The following is a 21,287-nucleotide window of genomic DNA, read 5'->3' as shown; positions in this document are numbered from 1 at the left end:
GATGATCCCACGACCTATTCAAAAGCTGTCATGAGTAGTGACTCTAGCAGATGACTCAATACCATGAAATCCAAAATGGACTCCATATATACCAACCGAAAAGAATAGCGCCCTACAAGCCAATCGCAAGGGGATGTGATGAGATTTTTTTTATTATCTTCTTGCTCATTTGCATGACATTAGTTATTTTATCTATATGAGGTATTATATTTTATCATTTGCTGCATCATTTTTATATGATTATGATAAACTCCATAGATTAGGATAATGATTTTAGGGCCATAATGAGATTATACCAGTAAGACCTAAAATCTTGATAGCCCTAATCTAAAAAATTTTCAGTCATTGAATTATCGAGTCAGAGATCGATGACTTCGATAAAACTGGTACATCCTATGTATGCTCGATGTGAGGGTGGTTGATCTCATAACCACTTATGTGATGACACTAATATAAAGATGTAGGTACTCATTAGAGAATGGGTTTACTGAGCTGACCTGCAAAAAAATATCTAATGGGGCCTTACAGTATGTCAACAGATGGTTCTTTAGTGGAAATGGTGCATGTGATCCTTTGACCTGAGATCACCATGGTACCTTATGTGCATGGACCCTTACTTTGGTTTATTCCCTAGCATACCATTTTGAGATGTGTGTGGGATATTTTGGGTATGGCAAAGTATGCATGGAGGTTTTGAGTGTTCAATAAGGAATCGATCACTCCTTATAGGAAGAGAGAACATCCTATGTGATCTCATAGGATGGTGACTCTGAGAGTCTCTGGCCAGAGCAAGGGTGAACAGTAGAAATAGTTTCTATTAGTTCATCAATCGAGTCATCATCATCAAATTGAAATATATATAGTTAGATATTTGAGTTTGATATATTTTCATATCCATAGCTTTTTCGAGATGTTGTAGATCGAAAGATTGAATTATACAGTAACTCATCACGGAAGGATAATTTTGATATTTTTATCAAATTCTAAATCTTTTGGCTAGTCATGACATATTGCTAGACATCAATCTCGACTTCTATACTCTTCAGAATTAAAAGAGTTTAATTCGAGAATCAATTAGGAAGAGTCCTAGTTGATTGAGACTCTCGAGCTGACCTAACCCAATCGGATTAGGATTATGTCGAGAATTTTGGTCCACTGCTAACTAGATTTGAAATCCAATGGATCACACACAATAAGAATTTGATCTTGATTCAATCAATTTAAATTTATTATAAATTCAATAAGTTAATTAAATTGGTAGCACATGAATTAACTCATGTTTCCAATTGGGTTCAGTGCAAAGATGTTTCTGCTAACCTAGTCTTGTTGTCTTGACCTAATATGATTGGATTTGAATTATTTAATTAATTAATTAATTAATTAATTTTATCTGGTTTTGTGGAAGTGTTCCATGTGGAACCAGCCTTCTCCACACCAAGCCACATGCCATATTTTTTTTTGGATGCCCTTTTTATATAGGCATTGGAGAAGAGGAGTCCTCCTTTACTTCTCTTAAATTTCTTACCAAGTTTGATGCGTTCTTTTTAATTTCTCATGTCATGGGATGGCCCTTGGGATCATGGGCACAGATAAGAAGGAGGAGTCCTTCTCTTCGAAGGAAATTGGATGCCATAAATTAAATGGGACGTTACATATTTGCATTGTTATGATAGAGTCTTAATTGTTAAGGACTCTTGCATTCTTCCTTTAAATTCATGCATTCCTTTTAATTACCTCGTGTCATAGGATGGTTCTTGGAATATGGAGCATGGAAGTGGATCAAGAATCCTTCTCTTGGAAGGAACTCCAAGCCAAATATTAGAAGGGATGCATTTATTTTGTGTGTTGAATGTGGAAGAGTCCACCTTGTCATGGACTCTTTAATTCCACGTGTTTCCTTAATTCCCCACACCATAAGATGGCATCTAGATTTTTTCTAATAGAGGAAGAGTCCTTCTACTTGTAAAACACTTCTTTTTTCATGCCATATTCACTGGGTTTACATGTTAAAAATTTATATTTGCATGTAAGGGAGTTGGGACACCAAGAGTTGGCACCCTTGGTGTCTTGTGTGGCACCTCTTCATCCCTTATTTAAGGGGAATCCCATATGGCATAATAATTATCCAAAATCTATTTTGGCTGTGGGATTAGATGAGGAAGAGGTGGTAAAAATTTGAAGTAAAAATGGAAAGAGAAAGGGAAAGAGAAATAGAAATGAAGAGAGAAAGAAAAAAAAAGTATGAGATACTTATCCTAAAATCAGATTGTTCATGTGTTGAACATAAAATCTGATTAGAGTGTGGTTTGATACATTGGGAAAGGCTTTCTAGAGTGATCCTAGTAGAGATCATGAAGGCATACAAGCAATGGTGCATCATCTTCTTGCGAAGGACAATCGGCAACGCACTTGCTAAGAAGGCTGCAGCACCAGATGAGTTGGAAAGGGCCTTGATCAATCCTGTGTGGATCACTGTTGGAGGGCTTCTGCTTGGAGTCTCATGGAGATATCAAAATTACTAATTCATGGTCTTCATGGTGGTATATGACTTTTGGTCTTCTCCTCATATGCTTGTTTTGTGATTTGATTGTAATCATCAAGGGGTTCCTAAGGTTTTGAGTTCTGGTGGTGGAGTTTAATTGTTAAACCTTATTTTTATTTATTGAATGCATGTTAAAAATTTTGAAATATATATTTTACTGCATCATCGAAACCCAACAGTGGTATCAGAGCCACACTTGAAAGATTCAATCAAATTTCATGTTATTTTTGTGATATGGATTTGATCCAGTTCAAACTTTGTCGAAATCAATTTTTTTGATTAATGTTTAATTGATGAATTTGATGTATTTTTGTAAATGATAAAGTGTTATCGAACCATGATCGAATCTTGGACATAAAATTTCATGGTTTATAGACTTGTGTGATAAGTTTAATTTAGATCCTATGATCTATTTTTCGATGGAATTGAAATTCAGTGCATGTGATGTGTGGAGGCCTTGGAATGCTGCATATGGATGTACATTGTCAAGGATTAAGGTTTATGCATTTGATGCATTGACTTAAGATCCAAAGGTCGACCACCATGCTATCAGGTACTCACCTTAGTGGGTCGACCATCTTGGTTGTTGCTTGAGGTGTGTCTGGGGTTGGAAATTTTTTTGTCATGGATAGGATGCATCAGTCAATGAATTAAGATTTTTTATGTCGATAGATTGGTTTAACTATAATTTATTGTTCTAATGCGATTAGAGTTTAATGATTATAGATTAGATCAAAATCATGGTTCTAATTTGATTAGAAGTCATGTTTAATTTTGGTTAATCAATTTTGTCATTTACCTAATTAGATTAGGATTTAAGTTTTGGGTGATCGAATCTGGGTTAACCTATTTGAGTTAGGTTTAACCTAAGAATTGGTAAACTCAACTTAAATGAATAAAAATTGATTAACTTAAAAGTTAATATTTGGGTCAAATGTTGAACCCGAATTGAAAACCCTAGATGGGTCATATGCCCATAATTTTGAACATCTTTATTGACATGTGTTTGAATGATATTGCAATTGAAATAACATGAGTTGTTTGTTATAATATTTTATAATTATTATAAAATACTATGTTGTTTTATTATGGACAATGGAATATCCATGTGATTGATATATGCATGAATGCTTACATGCTAGTTGATTATATAATGCATTTGCAAGAGTTGCAATTAGGGTTGGGTGTCCCTGATGCATTATATTATCAACTGAACCTCTATTTTCTATTTTTCATTGGGATTTTTACATAATTATATAAAATTATAAAAAAAATTATTTAAGAACAGATTGAAATTGTTTCATTCTATTTTCAAATAAAGATCAAGCATTCATGGTTGTCTTCATGGTGATGAAGACTGGACTACCAGGCTTTTGGAAAGCATAGGCACATTAAGATTGACCATGAGATGGTTCAATCTATGATACACCTAGGGTTAGACCCAAAGATCATCCTATGGATCGGATGATTTTTTCAAAGTCCATTAATATGTGTTTTCCTTTACATATGCTCCTATATGCTGGTAGTTAGGAATTTGAATTTACATAGCATGTGATGTATGTAATTATTTAGGATGTGCTTGAGACCTAAGTCCCTTGGTTAAATTATATTTAGTCTTAATGGCGAAGTGTTAAGAACACTACCCATGCCTTCCTTCATGCTAAGTCACTGTTATGTCAAGAACTATAGTAAGCTTGTTGTGCTTGAAGGAAAAACCGTCTTTTTCCTTGTAGGATCTTCCAGATTTCATCAAATCTGGGGTGGAATAATTTAAAAAAAAAAATTATCCTATATTTATTTCAGATCTAAATCTCTAGATCTAACTTTATTATCTGATATAAATTCTAAAATAAATCTAAAAGCATGACAAAATATGAAATACCTCAAGGGTAATCTGATTACCCTGTAGATGATCGCAGCAAGCCTGAGGTTCTGATTTAGCCATGCAATCGCCTGGCCTCTACCAATATCCACTCAGGTAGGACCTAGATCATCTTCTCCTCATGAATCTCTGCTCCAAAAAGTAGAACTAAATCTGATTAGGAAGATCTTCAAAAGTCTTCCTGAAGTTGGAGCAGCAGCTAGTCGAAGAACTCCTGTAGCCTTCCTGTTCAAGGCATCACCACACCTTGATCTTGCACCAGATGGATTCCCAACTCCTTGGATGTGAAGAGGGGAGGGAGGACTTCAGATGGGATGTAGAGAAGAGGAGGGGGGGCAGCAGCTTTGATGGGTTTGGTGCAATCACTGGAAACCCTAGGCGCAGATAGGATTTATATAGACCCTGCTGCGCTGCGCAGTGCCACATCATTCGATCAATCAAAAAATTTCAATAAATCTAAAAAAAATTTGATTGATGGAGTGATGTCATTTGATCACATTAGATAAAAACCCAAAGCTCTCTCCAAGAGTTGGCACCAACATTGGATAAGCACAATCATGTTGGCGCCGAAGAGTCCATGTTGATCAAATCAACTTCCATCCTTATCCACTTGGGGCGCCCTCTTTATCCAATTGGACTCATGCCATAATTTGATTATGGCACCTAATTTGATGCTAATTTGGCATGTGGACACTCTACAAAAATTCTCCAATGAGCTCTTGCTAAGTGGCCTTCAATTTAAGACCCATATGTCAACTTTTGACTGATGTCCTAAAATGAAATTGGCAGGTGACAGGAATTAGCAGGTGCTTGTCTTAAATTCGTCTCATGAATTAAGACAAGTCTTTTCTAAGCTGGACAAGCTTCATTTAGACTGAGAGAAACCTTCTCAAGGTTCTCTGGGTGAGTCAAATCACATTTGGCTCAGTTGAGATAGAAAAGATTACACGAGGAGAAAATTAGGTTCAATCATGTGCTAGCACGATTTCCTTGAACCTAATTGGATCTAATCCAAATCAATTGGGCTAGCCCAATTGATGACATCCAGATCCTAACCCTTGTTAGTGTGACCTAGTTAGGTTCAATTCTGTATGGTAATGAGACATATCGTGATTTCATCATCGACATCATCGAAACTCCTTTCGATAGATCAGAACTCTTCTGATTCATACAATTAGAATGATCGATCATCAAGATCATTCTAATTTCTCTCAAAATCCACTAGTGATACCTAGCAATATATGGTGGCAACCCATCAGAACTGAAGATGAACCTCTCAGTGCAGCAACCTGTGTGATTGAGTTCCTCTATCATAAGTCCCGACTGAATTTGGGTTAAGGTGAACTCGTCAAACCCAACATCAGTCATATGAGTTAATCGATCGATCCGAGTCCGATGTGAAATCCTAATGAAAAACTCTTTTCCATTATTTCACTCTGCCATGGCCATGGGCTTAAGGACTCGATCTTTCGATCACCATAGGACTACTCCTCTCATCTACCGAGGTTGATAGATCCCATCTTGGTGCGACCTAGTTCCTATAATGAATATGCTACAGCCAACATACACCTCAGGATTTCGAATGGCTAGGAGATCGAGTTATGGTGTAGTCAAACTATAACACACTCAAGGTGAACTGTCGATGCACCTCAGGTCAAAGAACTAGACACACAACTGTAGCATCGAGCTAGTCATCGATGAAAAGATAGACTTCTTTATGACTGCTCGATATGGTCACACTCAGTACTCTCATTCTCAATGAATACCTGTACTCTTGCTTCGGTGTCTCCACACCATAGACTCAAGACACATCTATTCTAAGAAAATGATCGTACACCAACCTTCCAGATCGATCACCATCCTCATGATGATCCTATGGTCAGGAGCTATTTATGAGTTAGTTATGTAAATTCATGCCTTAAATTTTCAACTCTTGAAAATATGAATTGACATTCCTACTAACTCAAAGGATGTATCACAGACATAATGTACACAATGTGATAGAAGAATAACCTATTTATTAATTTATAGTCAAAATTATAAATTTGTCCTTAGATTTGTACAGGAATGTGTCAGCCAATCTGGCATCTAGGGCACACATCTAACAAACTCCCACTAGACCTAATACCAATTGGCTACATATCTAAGTCCCATCTTCTCAAGGTGGGCTTCAATCTTTTGCTAGCCTAATGGCTTTGTCAGTGGGTCTGCCACATTGTTTGTGGAGTCAACTCTCTTAACCTCGACATAATCTTTTTCGAGGTAATCACGGATCAGATGGAATCGTCGCTCGATATGCTTGAACTTCTGGTGAGACCTTGGCTCCTTAGCTAGGGCTATGGTGCCATTATTATCATAGTAAAGAGGGATGGCATCCGATGACATCACTCCAAGCTCCACGGCAAACTTCTTGTACCAGAATGCCTCCTTCATAGCTTCCGATGCAGCAATATGCTCTGCCTCTATGGTGGAATCTGCAATCACCGTCTACTTGAAACTCTTCCAGCTAACTGCACCACCATTGCAAATTAATAGATTTTCAGATGTCGAGTTTTGATCATCTATATCAGACATAAAGTCTGAGTCTGTATATCCCTGAATCTGGAGTTCTCCATTCTCAAAGACTAGAAACATATCCTTAGTCCTTCTCAAGTACTTAAGGATACATTTCACAGAAGTCCAGTGCTCTTCACCTGGATTCGACTGATATCTGCTTGTGACACTTACAGCATGGGTTATATCAGGTCGTGTACATAGCATGGTATACATGAGGCTCCCTATTATCGAAGCATAAGGGATTTTGCTCATGCGTTCAATCTCTTCAAGTGTGCTAGGGCACATCTTCTTGGAGAGATGAATGCCATATCTAAAAGGTACTAAACCTCTTTTAAAGTTTTCTATACTAAACCTTTTTAGCACCTCCTCTATGTACATCTTCTGTGAAAGTCCCAGCATCTTATTTGGTCTATCTCTATAGACCTTAATACCTAGTATAAACTATGCCTCTCCTAGATCTTTCATAGAGAACTCCTTAAACAACCATACTTTGACTGAGGTCAACATGGGAATGTCATTCCCAATTAGGAGGATGTCATCTACGTATAATATGAGGAAGACAACTGTGCTCCCACTGACTTTTTTGAACACACATGGTTCCTCCTCGTTCTTGATGAAACCAAATATTTTGATCACATCATTGAAACGAGTATTCTAGCTCTAAGATGCTTGCTTAAGTCCATAAATGGACCTTTGCAGCTTGTAGACCTTGTGATCATCATCACTGGATGTGAAACCAAGTGGCTGTTCCATATAGATATCTTCCTCAAGATGTCAATTTAAGAATGCCGTTTTCACATCCATCTGCCATATTTTATAATCGAAATAGGCTGCAACAGCTAGCAATGTGCGGATGGATTTTAGCATGGCTACGGGCGAGAAGGTATCCTGAGAGTCAATGCCTTTGCACTGACTATAACCTTTCGCTACGAGCCTAGCCTTGAATATCTCTATATTTCCATCTGCACCTATCTTTCTCTTGAAGATCCATTTACACCCAATAGGTACAATACCTTCAGGTGGATCTACCAAGGTCCAGACTTGGTTTGAGTGCATCGAGTCAAATTCTGATCTCATTGCCTCTAACCATTTCTCGGAGTCAATATCTGATATCGCCCGTTATAGGTCTTGGGATCATCACCATGAGTCCCATTTTTTGTGAGAAATATTTCCTCTATATCCTCTTGTATAGTACCTAAGTACCTTTCAGGAGGATGAAAAATCCTAGTCGATCTATGAGGTGGAAGAGGTTGTGTTAGGATTGGTTCTGATTGATTTGGTTCCTCAGGTTCTTTAGCTCGTTGCTCTTGGGAGACATTCTCCTTGAGCTTAATTATTTTTTCGATGCCACCATCTTGAATAAACTATTTTTTAAGAAAAATAGTATTTCGACTCACAATCACATTGTGATCTTTCAGAATATAGAAATAGTATCCTAATTACTCTTTAGGATATCCTATGAATCGAGCTCTAAAAGACCTAAACTCTAACTTATCCACCTGCTGTCTCTTGACATGAGTCGGACAACCCCAAATTCTGAGATGATTCAGACTTGGCTTCTTACCATGCCATATCTCATATGGTGTGGTAGGAACGATTTTAGATGAAACCCTATTCAATACATATATTGCTGTCATGAGACAATATCTCCAAAGAAACTCAGGGAGGTCCGTGAAGCTCATCATAGAACGGACCATATCTAATAGGGTTCAATTTCTTCATTCTGAAACCCCATTGACTTGTGGCATTCCAAGTGGAGTCCATTGAGAGACTATGTCATTATTTTGAAGATAGTCTAGGAACTCTCGACTAAGGTATTTACCTTCTTGATCTGATCAAAGAACCTTAATGGACTTTCCTGTTTATTTTTTTACTTCATGTCTGAATTCTTTGAACCTTTCAAAGGCTTCAGACTTGTGTTTCATTAAAAATACATATCTGTACCTAGACATATCATCGGTAAAGGTAATGAAGTAGACATAGTTGCCTCTAACCGGCACATCAAATGGACTGCACACATCCGTATGTACTAGGGCAAGTAGGTCTGTGGCCCTTTCCCCATGTCCTACAAAAGGGAGTTTGGTCATTTTGCCTTGAAGGCATGATTCACAAACTAGATATGATTCGAAAGTCAATGGACTCAACAGTCTGAATTTTTTTAATTTGTTAACCCTGTCTTCCGCTATATGACCTTGCCTTAGGTGCCACAGATACCTATCATTAAGACTATTTCTAGACCTTTTAATTTCTATGGCATTCATATTTTGTTCGATATTAAATACAGACACATCAATATGTAGCTGATAGAGACCGTTAATAAGAAAATCATTTATAACTTTATTATTTTCATAAAATATGTTACAATGGTCATTAAGAAAGCTAATCACATAGCCTTCTTGTGCTAAACATGAAACAAAAATCAAATTTCTGCTTGCTGCAGGCACATAATAACAATCTCTAAGAAATAAATCTAATCCTAATGGTAATTACAGAGGATAGGTTTCCACGACCACAACAGCAACTCTTGCTCTGTTCTCGATGCATAGGATCATCTCTCCATCCCTCAGCCTCCTGCTCTCCTCAAGACCCTGCATAGAAGTGCACAAATGAGCACTAGAACTAGAGTCAAGCACCCAACTGGATGCAGAAGAAACCGTAAGATTAGATTCTAAAATGAGCATACCTCCAGAAGGACCATTCTTCTTGTTCTTCAAGGTGGCTAGGTACTGAGGATAGTTTCGCTTCCAATAGCCGTCTAATTGGCAGTGAAAATATTTTTCCTTTTCAGTAGCCTTCTTCTTCAGTTCTGTCTTCTTCTTCTTCCCATCCACCTTCTGCTTCTTTGCAGACTTCTTTTTCATTCCAAAAGACTTTCTCTTGGAAGAAGTCCGCTCCACAGTGAGAACTGAGCCTTTTGAACCCTTCATAGAAAGCTCAGTCGTAACCAGCATATTCATTAACTCGGCCAAGGTACACTGCATCTTATGCATATGAAAGTTCATGATGAACTGACCATATGCATCAGACAAGGATTGAAGGATCACATAAGTCTGAAAATCCTTGTCTATGATGACATCGATCTTCTCAAGCTCCTCAAGATCCTTCATCATTGTCAAACAATGATCTTGGACTGACTGCCCATCATGCATTTTAGCCTTAAAAAGTCTTTAACAGACTTGATACTTGGCTGCGCAACTTTGTTCACCAAACAACTCTTGTAGGTGAGCCAACATTTGGTGGGTAGTCAAAATATTCTCATGTTGGTGCTGCAAGTCATCAGACATTGCACCCAACATGTAGTACCTTGCTTTGTTATCATCATCCATCCATTTTTTCAGAGACGCTCTCTGTTCAGCAGTCGGATGTGCTGGCATGGCAGGTGGGTTCTGGTCCAAGATATGGGTCAATTTTTCAAAACTCAGAATAATTTTGTAGTTCCTTAACTAGTCCTTGAAATTGGGTCCAGTCAATCTGTGGGTGTCTAGTATTTTGGTCAGGGGATTGGATACAGACATGTTTCCTACAAAGAGTCAACAGTTTCTAGTTAGATTTTGTAATCAGACTTAACCAATTTATTTAGGAGTTTTATTTTTAAATAAATTAGGCTCCCACTATTTTCTCAGATCCCTACACTTCCTTAGTAGAGATGTAAAAATCTCCGTGATTAGTGATTTCTAGTGGGTGGTGTGGTCTCACTGACTGGCTCATCACCTCATCTAACAGTTATTGGTGATGGGTCAACCGATGAGTGGACAACTCTTGTCCAATGATTCTCTAATCATGGTGCACCCAAAACTTGATCTCTAATTCATAAAGCTCACCGTGCCCAGAATATTGCTCCAATCCTTAGTTAAGTCAAACCCATCATTTGCACGAACTAGATTCCTGATTGGGTCCCTCACTGTATCCAAAATATTGAGCCCAACCCATCCTCTAATTCATAGCATCCAATGCCTAATGGACATGGTTTCATCTTTCCGTTGCAACTGAGCCACTGTATCCAGTCGAGAACAATCAACCCAGGAAAGGCCCGTACATCCACAATGGTGGAAGATCTAGGCTTAATATTTTCTTAGAAAGATTTGATTTAGGTCTCATTAAACTTGACTTGACATAGTCATAACAATTATGACTATCCTAGTAGCATGGGTAAGCTCGAATTGTTAGCCACCTCAAATCAGAACTGGGTCGACACATATGGCCAGGTAAGTGAGACCGATGGAAGGGATATGCCATTAACTCGACAAGAATGCATTCGAGTCGAGTAGCTCCCAATTAAAAACCAGTTGGTCGCATCTGCCCAACTTATCTTAGACACTAAATTGTCGAACCAAAACTAATTGGGTTAGCCTACAATCCAGGCTCTAACCACTGAGCCAAATTAGGTCTTAACTTGATCGAGTCACATCTAAATGTGATTCGACCTTGACCCAGACATAATCTTATTAGGCTGATCAATTATTAGCTTTCATGATCCCACCTAACCAACTGTTGATTCGATTTGATCAACCGCTAGACCTAATTGAGCTACCCAAGTCCGAACCCAATTTTCTAAAAATGACTTAGATTTGAAAATTTTAATTTTAGACCTAATTTAATTTTATAAGCTTAATTCATTAATTAAGTCTTGGGTTCATAAACAAAACATATAAAATAAATCTTAGGATTTTAGGATCTAGAGTTTTGCAAAAAAGTAAGTTTTGATTTCTGATTAAGGATGAACGTGCAGTACCCCTACACGTCATAAGAACACCCCATTGAATGGAAGGAGAGGGCCTTGAAACCCTACTTTATTCTTATGACCGGACGGCCATGAGGAACACCTTAATCAGAAATATAAATTTAACTACAAAACTAGTTAGATCTAAATTTACATATCACATATACAATTTAAGATCTAACTATTACATGCTTTGCATACATCTCATGTATCAAAAATTCATCTAATTAATATGCTTTCAGATTTAATACATCACATGTAACATCTAAAAAATAAAATTTAAATTGAACTATTCAACATAAAATTTATTCTAGACAGTTACTAGAATAATTCTATAACTAGTCTAGGCATGCAACAGATCAATCTTATGTATTATCCAAATTTTTATTTTCTATTTTTGATCTGAATATATAATATTTATATCATAAAAATCAAAAAATAAATTAGATCTAAATTATATTTTAATCTTATTAAAATATAAACTTACAAGACTATTCATAGATCAAACTATTCCTAGTCTAGTCATGCATCTCATGCATTTTAGATCTTCTCAGATTTAATTTTAAATATTTTAATTTTAGATTCTATCACATCTGATGTGACATCTAAATTTTTTTAATATCAAATAAATTAAAATTAAAATTAAAATTAGATCTAATTAGATCTGAAACTGAGCCATCAACCTGGCTCTGATACCAGTTGAAGGAAAAACCACCTTTTTCCTTGTAGGATCTTCCAGATTTCATAAAATCTGGGGTGGAATAATTTAAAAAAAAAATTATCCTATATTTATTTCAGATCTAAATCTCTAGATCTAATTTTATTATCAGATATAAATTATAAAATAAATCTAAAAGCATGAGAAAATATAAAATACCTCAAGGGTAATCTGATTACCCTGTAGATGATCGCAGCAAGCCTGAGGTTCTGATTTAGCCACGCAATCACCAAGCCTCTACCAGTATCCACTCAAGTACGAACTGAATCATCTTCTTCTCATGAATCTTTGCTCCAAAAATCAGAACTAAATCTGATTAGGAAGATCTTCAAAAGTCTTCTTGAAGTTGGAGCAGCAGCTAGTTGAAGAACTCCTGCAGCCTTCCTGTTCAAGGCGTCACCACACCTTGATCTTGCACCAGATGGATGCCCAACTCCTTGGGCATGAAGAGGGGAGGGAGGATTTAGATGGGAGGTAGAGAAGAGGAGGGGGGGTGGCAGCTTTGATGGGCTTGGTGCAATCACTGGAAACCCTAGGCGCAGACAGGGTTTATATAGACCCTGCTGCACTGCGCAGTGCCACATCATTCGACCAATCAAAAAATTTTAATAAATCTAAAAAAATTTTGATTGATGGAGTCATATCATTTGATCACATCAGATAAAAAGCCAAAGCTCTCTCCAAGAGTTGGCACCAACATTGGATAAGCACAATCATGTTGGCGCCAAAGAGTCCATGTTGATCAAATCAACTTCCATCCTTATCCACTTGGGGCGCCCTCTTTATCCAATTGGGCTCATGCCATAATTTGATTATGGTGCCTAATTTGATACTAATTTGGTATGTGGACACTCCACAAAAATCCTCCAATGAGCTATTGCTAAGTGGCCTTCAATTTAAGACCCATATATCAACTTTTGATTGATGTCCTAAAATGAAATTGGCAGGTGACAGGAATTAGCAGGTGCTTGTCTTAAATTTATCTCATGAATTAAGAGAAGCCTTTTCTGAGCTGGACAAGCTTCATTTAGATTGAAAAAAATCTTCTCAAAATTTTTTAGGTGAGTCAAATCACATTTGGCTCATTCGAGATAGAAAAGATTACACAAAGAGAAAATTAGGCTCAATCGTGTGCTAGCATGATTTCCTTGAACCTAATTGGATCTAATCCAAATCAATTGGGCTAGCCCAATTGATGACATCCAAATCCTAACCCTTGTTAGTGTGACCAAGTTAGGTTCAATTCCATATGGTAATGAGACATGTCATGATCTCATCATCGATATCATCAAAACTCCTTTCGATGGACCAGAACTCTTCTGATTCATACAATTAGAATGATCGATCATCAAGATCATTCTAATTGCTCTCAAAATCCACCAGTGACACCTAGCAGTATATGGTAGCAACCCATCAAAATTGAAGATGAACCTCTCAGTGCAGCTACCTGTGTGATTGAGTTCCTCTATCATGAGTCCCGACTGAATTAGGGTTAAGGTGAACTCGTCAAACCCAACATCAGTCATATGAGTTAATCAATCGATCCGAGTCCGATGTGAAATCCTAATGAAAAACTTTTTTCTATTTTTTTACTCTACCATGGCCATGGGCTTAAGGACTCGATCTTTCAATCACCATAGGACTACTCCTCTCATCTACCGAGGTTGATAGATCCCATCTTGGTGCGACCTAGTTCCTATAATGAATATGCTACAGCCAACATACACCTCAGGGTTTCAAATGGTTAGGAGATCGAGTTATAGTGTAGTCAAACTATAACACACTCAAGATGAACTATCAATGCACCTCAGGTCAAAGAACTAAACACACAACTGCAGCATCGAGCTAGTCATCGACGAGAAGGTAGACTTCCTTATGACTGCTCGATATGGTCACACTCAGTACTCTCGTTCTCAATGAATATCTGTACTCTTGCTTCGGTGTCTCCATACCATAGACTCAAGACACATCTACCCTAAGAAAGTGATCGTACACCAACCTTCCGAATCGATCACCATCCTCGTGTTGATCCTATGGTCAGGAGCTGTTTATGAGTTAGTTATATAAATTCATGCCTTAAATTTTCAACTCTTGAAAATATGAATTGACATTCCTACTAACTCAAAGGATGTATCGCAGATACAATGTACACAATGTGATAGAAGAATAACCTATTTATTGATTTATAGTCAAAATTATAAATTTGTCCTTAGATTTGTACAAGAATGTGTCAGCCAATCTGGCATCTAGGGCACACATCTAACAGTGCTATCCACAAGGCTTGCTATGAGGACTAACTTAATACTGTCTTGGTGCATAATGAAGCAATGATACTTTGCTCATACTAGGTCGATAGAGTATGTCAAGAATTGTATTGAGTTTATTGTGCTATCCACAAGGCTTACTATAGTAATTGGTATGATGTTGACTTAGTGATGCTTATGGCATATTCTGGTAGTGTTGTCTTGTTATGCTATTTACAAGGATAGTATTTTTCAAATATGATCATATAAAAATGAAGGATATGACTTAACTAAAATACTATAGTTTATTATGCTATCCATAAAGCTATAAGTATTTTAGAGGTAAAAGTTATATTAAAAGTTACATGAGATGCAATTAGTAAAGAGTTTCTTACACTTAAACTCATAAGAGCTTGTTGTGCTATCCACAAGATTTTTTATGAGAAATTAGGATCTCAACCCCATTAAAAAAATTCATGATAATGTTCCTCGATTTCATACTTGAGGGCTATGAAATTCGTTAAAATAGTAAGAGATACAATTAGATAAAATCCTCATCTAACTTGTGCATGTCATCATGAGTAGTTCTTTTTATGTTCTTATATTCACATTTGCATCTTTACATTCACTGCTTAAGATATTTTTAAATTTGACCGAATATCATGGAATGGTTGAAAAAAAGAAGGTGAAGATTGTCTTCACTAAGGATATCTAATATCGTTACAGCATCGATAAGCAATAAATTGTAAGAATTATCTTGTAAATGTGAAGTAGTAGCAGGATGCAAAAGTTGCATCTGCTAATAGTTTGTATATAATATAAATTAATAATTCATTGAGTGTTTTAACTTTAAAATTTTTTTAAGGTATGTGATACCTTATATAGGTTCCACTTATGCAAAGTGTTGCAGGACCTATAAAGTTGAAGTGAGGTGACTACTTACCTTTTGGCACTAATGGATAATCCATTGTTACTAAGGTTGTAGGAACCTACTTATTTAGAAACTAGTAGATCATTGTTTATCAGCAACATTATTTCAATCCCTATGTTATTGTAATATAAATTTGAAATTAATGTTAAGAGTAAAAGTTACTCTCCTTCTGATAAATTTTATGGTTATGGTCTTATATTTCTGTCACTCAATAATGTTTCTTCATATTGATGAAATAAAAAATAAGTATATGATGGTCACATATCTTAGGGCAAGGAAGGTTAAGTCTTGAACATATGTATATTCGAAGATTAATAATATCTCAACCTTGAGATGGACACTTCATATGTGATATGATGTGTTCACTAAAATGCTTCACAAAATTTTATTGTCTCTTTTTGGAGATATGTCTCAAAAATTGCTGTATAAATTAGATACTTTAAAAATCTGTTACGAGCACTCCATATGAGATATGAAAAAGATAAAAGATAGGTTGCCCAACTTATGTGAAAAGGATTGATATACATAAGTTTGTGCTAGAACAGATTTTTATAAGTATATAGATTGTCCTAAAAGAATAGTATGTGATACTATATCTACCATCCTACTTGACAAAAGGTATTTTGTCAGTAGATATGCCACCTTTTAGAAAAAAAAAATTTCTAAAAGGGGACAGTGAGAGGATAACTTGAGAAGTTCAAGACCTATAAACTATCCTATCTTAACCTGTGGAGTATGCACAAGTTAATCCTCAATCAGATATGCCTAGTGATGAGGCACGACCATGATATACACCTCCTCATCGAAAGATCAATTCGAATATGTAATGTACCACTCAAATATGGATTTGTCATTGTAAATGGCAGTACACCATACATCATTGTGAATGATGTTTTACTTGACCCATTCAGAGATTGTTATGAGTAGGGACTCTAACAGCTGGCCTAAAATCTTGACATCCGAAATAGACTCCCTGAACATCAATCAAGTGTAGACTATGGTTGGAGCACCTATGGGTATGACCCAACAGGTTGCTATTAGGGATGCCTATTCGAATTTTTGCTATTGCCACACAAAATCTAGAGAAGCAGTCTCTAGTGAGAGGGCAAATGCATTTGTGAATTCAAGTAGGAATTGAGGAGATGGTACTTCTATTTTTGATGGGATAGTCAAAATGTTTGACTTTATCAAATATAGATGAACCATATGTGTGTGCAAGAAGATAAGTGAGAGTCCCACTAACTTCTTGGTTATGTATGTAGGTGACATATAGCTTATTGGGAAGATAGTCTTGATATTGCACTCAGTCAATGACTTGCTTATCATAGAAGTTTTCATGGAATAGACTTGGATTAAGCATTCAATATTCTTGGCATTTATAGGGATAGGTGTAAGTAGATGCAGGGCTTGTTCCAGTCTAGGTACATAGAATTTAATGTTAAAAGGGTTCAATAGGAATAGGTATAAAGGTGTTTACTTATCCATATATTCAATGTACCAAGCCTGATGTGAATTATGCCTTATGCATAATCATTGATTTTGGGCTGATCCATGATAGGATCTATTGAAAACTTTGAAAAGTATTCTCATAATACTTGAGAAGTTCTAGAGGAGTAGTGAATTGAAAGAGTTTTAAGCAGCAAACTATGTTTGACTCAGTTAATTGCTATTAGTAAAGATTGCTAAGGAAAGTTGCCTGATGAAGGATTCATCATTAAGTTGGGTGTCATCTCATTGAGTACCCACACACATCCTAGGCACTTTCACCTCTTTTGTGATTTGATCATAAAGTGAGTTAATATTAAGAACATCATAATGGATCAGTTCACTAAGCCATACATAGTAGTAGTGTAATCGCCATCCTGATTGCATGGGTATCAGATACAGGGGCAATTGGCTTTTGTGCAAGTGAAAGATTGAAAGAATAGTACCCTACAAGCCAATCGCATGGGGATGTAATGGGATATTTCTTTATTATCTTTCTGCTCATTTGCATGACATTAGTTATTTTATCTATATGAGGTATTATGTTTTATCATTTGCTGTATTATTTTTATATGATTATGATAAATTCCATAGATTAGGACAATGATTTTAGAACCATGATGAGATCATGCCAGTGAGACCTAAAATCTTGATAGTCCCAATCTAAAAAGTTTTCAATCATTGGATCATCGAGTCGAAGATCGATGACTCCGATAAGATTGGTACATCCTATGTATGCTCGATGTGAGGGTGGTTGATCTCACAACCACTTGTGTGGTGACACTAATACAAGGATGTAGATGCTTATTAGAGAATGAGTTCACTGAACTGACCTGTAAAAGAACATCTGATGGGGCCTTACATCATATCAACAGATGGTTCTTTAGTGGGAGTGGTGCATGTGATCCTTTGACCTGAGATCACCATGGTACCTTGTGTGCATGGATCATTACTTTAGTTTATTTACTAGCACACCATTTTGAGATGTGTGTGGGATACTCTGGGTATGGCAAAGTGTACATGGAGGTTGTGAGGGGTCAACAAAGAATCAATCACTTTTTGTAGGAGGAGAGAACATCCTATGTGATCTCATAGGATGGTGACTTTGAGAGTCTCTGGCTAGAGCAGGGGTGAACAGTAGAAATAGTTTCTATTGATTCATCAATTGAGTCATCATCATTAGATCGAGATATATATAGTTAGATATTTGGGTTTGACATATTTTCACACCCATAGCCTTTCTGGGATGTTGTGTGATCGAATGATTGAATTGCACGGTAACTCACCATGAAAGGATAATTTTGGTATTTTCACCAAATTTTAAATCTTTCAAAAGTTATGACATATTACTAGATATCAATCTTGACTTGTGAACTCTCTAGAATTAAAAGAATTTAATTTGATAATCAATTAGGAAGAGTCCTAGTTGATTGAGACTCCCGAGCTAACCTAATCCAATTGGATTAGGATTACGTCAAGACTTTTGATCCACTGTTGGCTAGATTTGAAACCCAATGGATCACACACAATAAAAATTTGATCATGGTCTAATCAATTTAAATTTATTATAAATTTAGTGGGTTAATTAAATCGCTAGCACATGAATTAACCCAAGTTTTCAATTGGATTCAGTGCATAGGTGTTTGTGCTAAACTAGTCTTGTTACCTTGACCTAATGTGATTGAGTTTGAACTAATTAATTAATTAATTAGTTTTACTTGATTTTATGGAAGTGTTCCACATGGAATCAGCCTCCTCCACACCAAGCCACATGCCATTTTTTTTTTGGGATGCCCCATTTATTTAGGTGTTGGAGAAGAGGAGTCCTTCTCCTTTACTTTTATTAAATTCCTTACCAAGTTTGATGCATTCTTTTTAATTCCTCATGTCATGGGATGGCCCTTGGGATCATGGGCATAGATAAGAAGGAGGAGTCCTTCTCTTGGAAGTAAATTGGATGCCATAAATTAAATGGGACGTTACATATTTGCATTGTTATGATAGAGTCTTAATTGTTAAGGACTCTTGCATTCTTCATTTAAATTCATGCGTTCCTTTTAATTACCTCATGTCATAGGATGGTGCTTGGAATATGGGGTGTGGAAGTGGATGAAGAGTCCTTCTCTTAAAAGGAACTTCATGCCAAATATTAGAAGGGATGCATTTATTTTGTGCGTTGAATGTGGAAGAGTCCACCTTGTCATGGTCTCTTTAATTCCACACGTTTCCTTAATTCCCCATGCCATAAGATGGCATCTAGATTTTTTCTAGTAGAGGAAGAGTCCTTCTACTTGTAAAACACTTCTTTTTTCATGCCATATTCATTGGTTTACATGTTAAAATTTTATATTTGCATGTAACAGAGTTGGGATGCCAAGAGTTGGCGCCCCTTGGTGTCTTGTGTGGTGCCTCTTCATTCTTTACTTAAGGGGTGCCCCATATGGCATAAAAATTATCTAAAATCTGTTTTGGACATGAGATTAGATGAGGAAGAGGTGGTAAAAATATGAAGTAAAAATAGAAAGGAAAAGGGAAAGAAAAATAGAAAGGAAGAGAGGAAGACAAAAGGAAAGTATGAGATCCTTGTCCTAAAATTAGATTGTTCATATACTGAACATAAAATTTGATTAGAGTGTGGTTTGATACTTTGCAAAAGAGTTTCTAGAGTGGTCCTAGTGGAGGTCATAAAGGCATGCAAGCAATGGTGCATCATGCTCTTGCAAAGGACAATCAACAGCGCACTTGCGAAGAAGGCTGCAGCACCATGACGAGTTGGGAAGGACCCTGATCAATCCTGTGTGGATCATCGTTGGAGGGCTTCTGCTTTGGAGTCTCATGGAGATATCAAAATCACTAGTTCATGATCTTCATGATGGTATATGACTTCTGGTCTTCTCTTCATATACTTGTTTTGTGATTTGATTGTAATCATCAAGGAGTTCGTAGGGTTTTGAATTTCGATGGTTGAGTTTAATTGTTAAACCTTATTTTTATTTATTGAATCTATGTTAAAAATTTTGAAATATATATTCCACTGTATCACCAAAACTCAACACAACCAAGTTTGGACTTTGGTTGATGCACCTGAGGGTGTGACCTCGATAGGCTTCAAATGGGTCTTCAAAAGGAAGATTGGAGCAGATGGCTAGGTAGAGACCCATAAGGTCAAGCTGGTGGCAAAAGATTTTAGACAAAAATAAGGTGCTGATTATGAAGAAATCTTTTCATCGATAGCCATGCTCAAGTCTATTCGGATTATGCTTGCTATTACAGCATACCATGACTATGAGATCTAGCAGATAGATATCAAGACTGTCTTCCTCAATGAAAATCTTGAGGAAGAAGTCTATATAACTCAGTCAGAGAGATTTATCTCTAGTGGGAGAGTAAATCTGGTATACAAGCTGAATAGATCCATTTATGGATTAAAACAAGCATCGAGGAGCTGGAACATCCATTTTGATGAGACAGTCAAGTCGTTTAGCTTTATCAAAAATGTGGATGAATCTTGTATGTACAAAAAGATTAATGGGAGTGCTATCATCTTCTTGATCTTATATGTAAATGACATGCTACTCATTGGGAATGATATCCTGATGTTGCAATCGATCAGACATGGGTATCACAAAAGTTTTTCATGAAAGACTTGGGTGAACCATCTTATATACTTGGTATAAAGATCTATAGGGATAGATAAAAAAGGATGCTTGGTTTGTCCCAATCTAGATACATAGACCTCGTGTTGAAGAGGTTCAACATGGAAGGAAGTAAAAGAAGTTACTTGCCCATAGATTATGGCAACAACTCTCTAAAAAAATATCTCTTGAGACACCTAAAGAGAGAAATAGAATGAGTTCTATTCCTTATGCTTCGATTGTAGGATCAATAATGTATGCTATGTTATGTACCAGGCCTGATGTGGCTTATACCTTGGGCATTATAAGCAGATTTCAGGCTGATCTCAAAGAGGATCATTGGAAAGCTATGAAAAATATATTCAAGTACTTGAGAAGGACTAGAGATATTTTTTTCATATATGGTGGATCTAATTTAAAACTGAAAGGTTATACTGATTTTAGTTTTTAATCTGATCTGGATGATAGCAAGTTTATATCTGGATATCTGTTCACCCTGTATGGTAGTACAGTAAGTTAGAAAAATTTCAAACAGCAAACTATTGCTGACTCAATCATTGAGGTTGAGTATATTG

Source organism: Elaeis guineensis, chromosome 3 (assembly GCF_000442705.2).
Source record: "Elaeis guineensis isolate ETL-2024a chromosome 3, EG11, whole genome shotgun sequence".
Classification (NCBI taxonomy): domain Eukaryota; kingdom Viridiplantae; phylum Streptophyta; class Magnoliopsida; order Arecales; family Arecaceae; genus Elaeis; species Elaeis guineensis.
Note: the sequence above shows the minus strand (reverse complement) of the source record.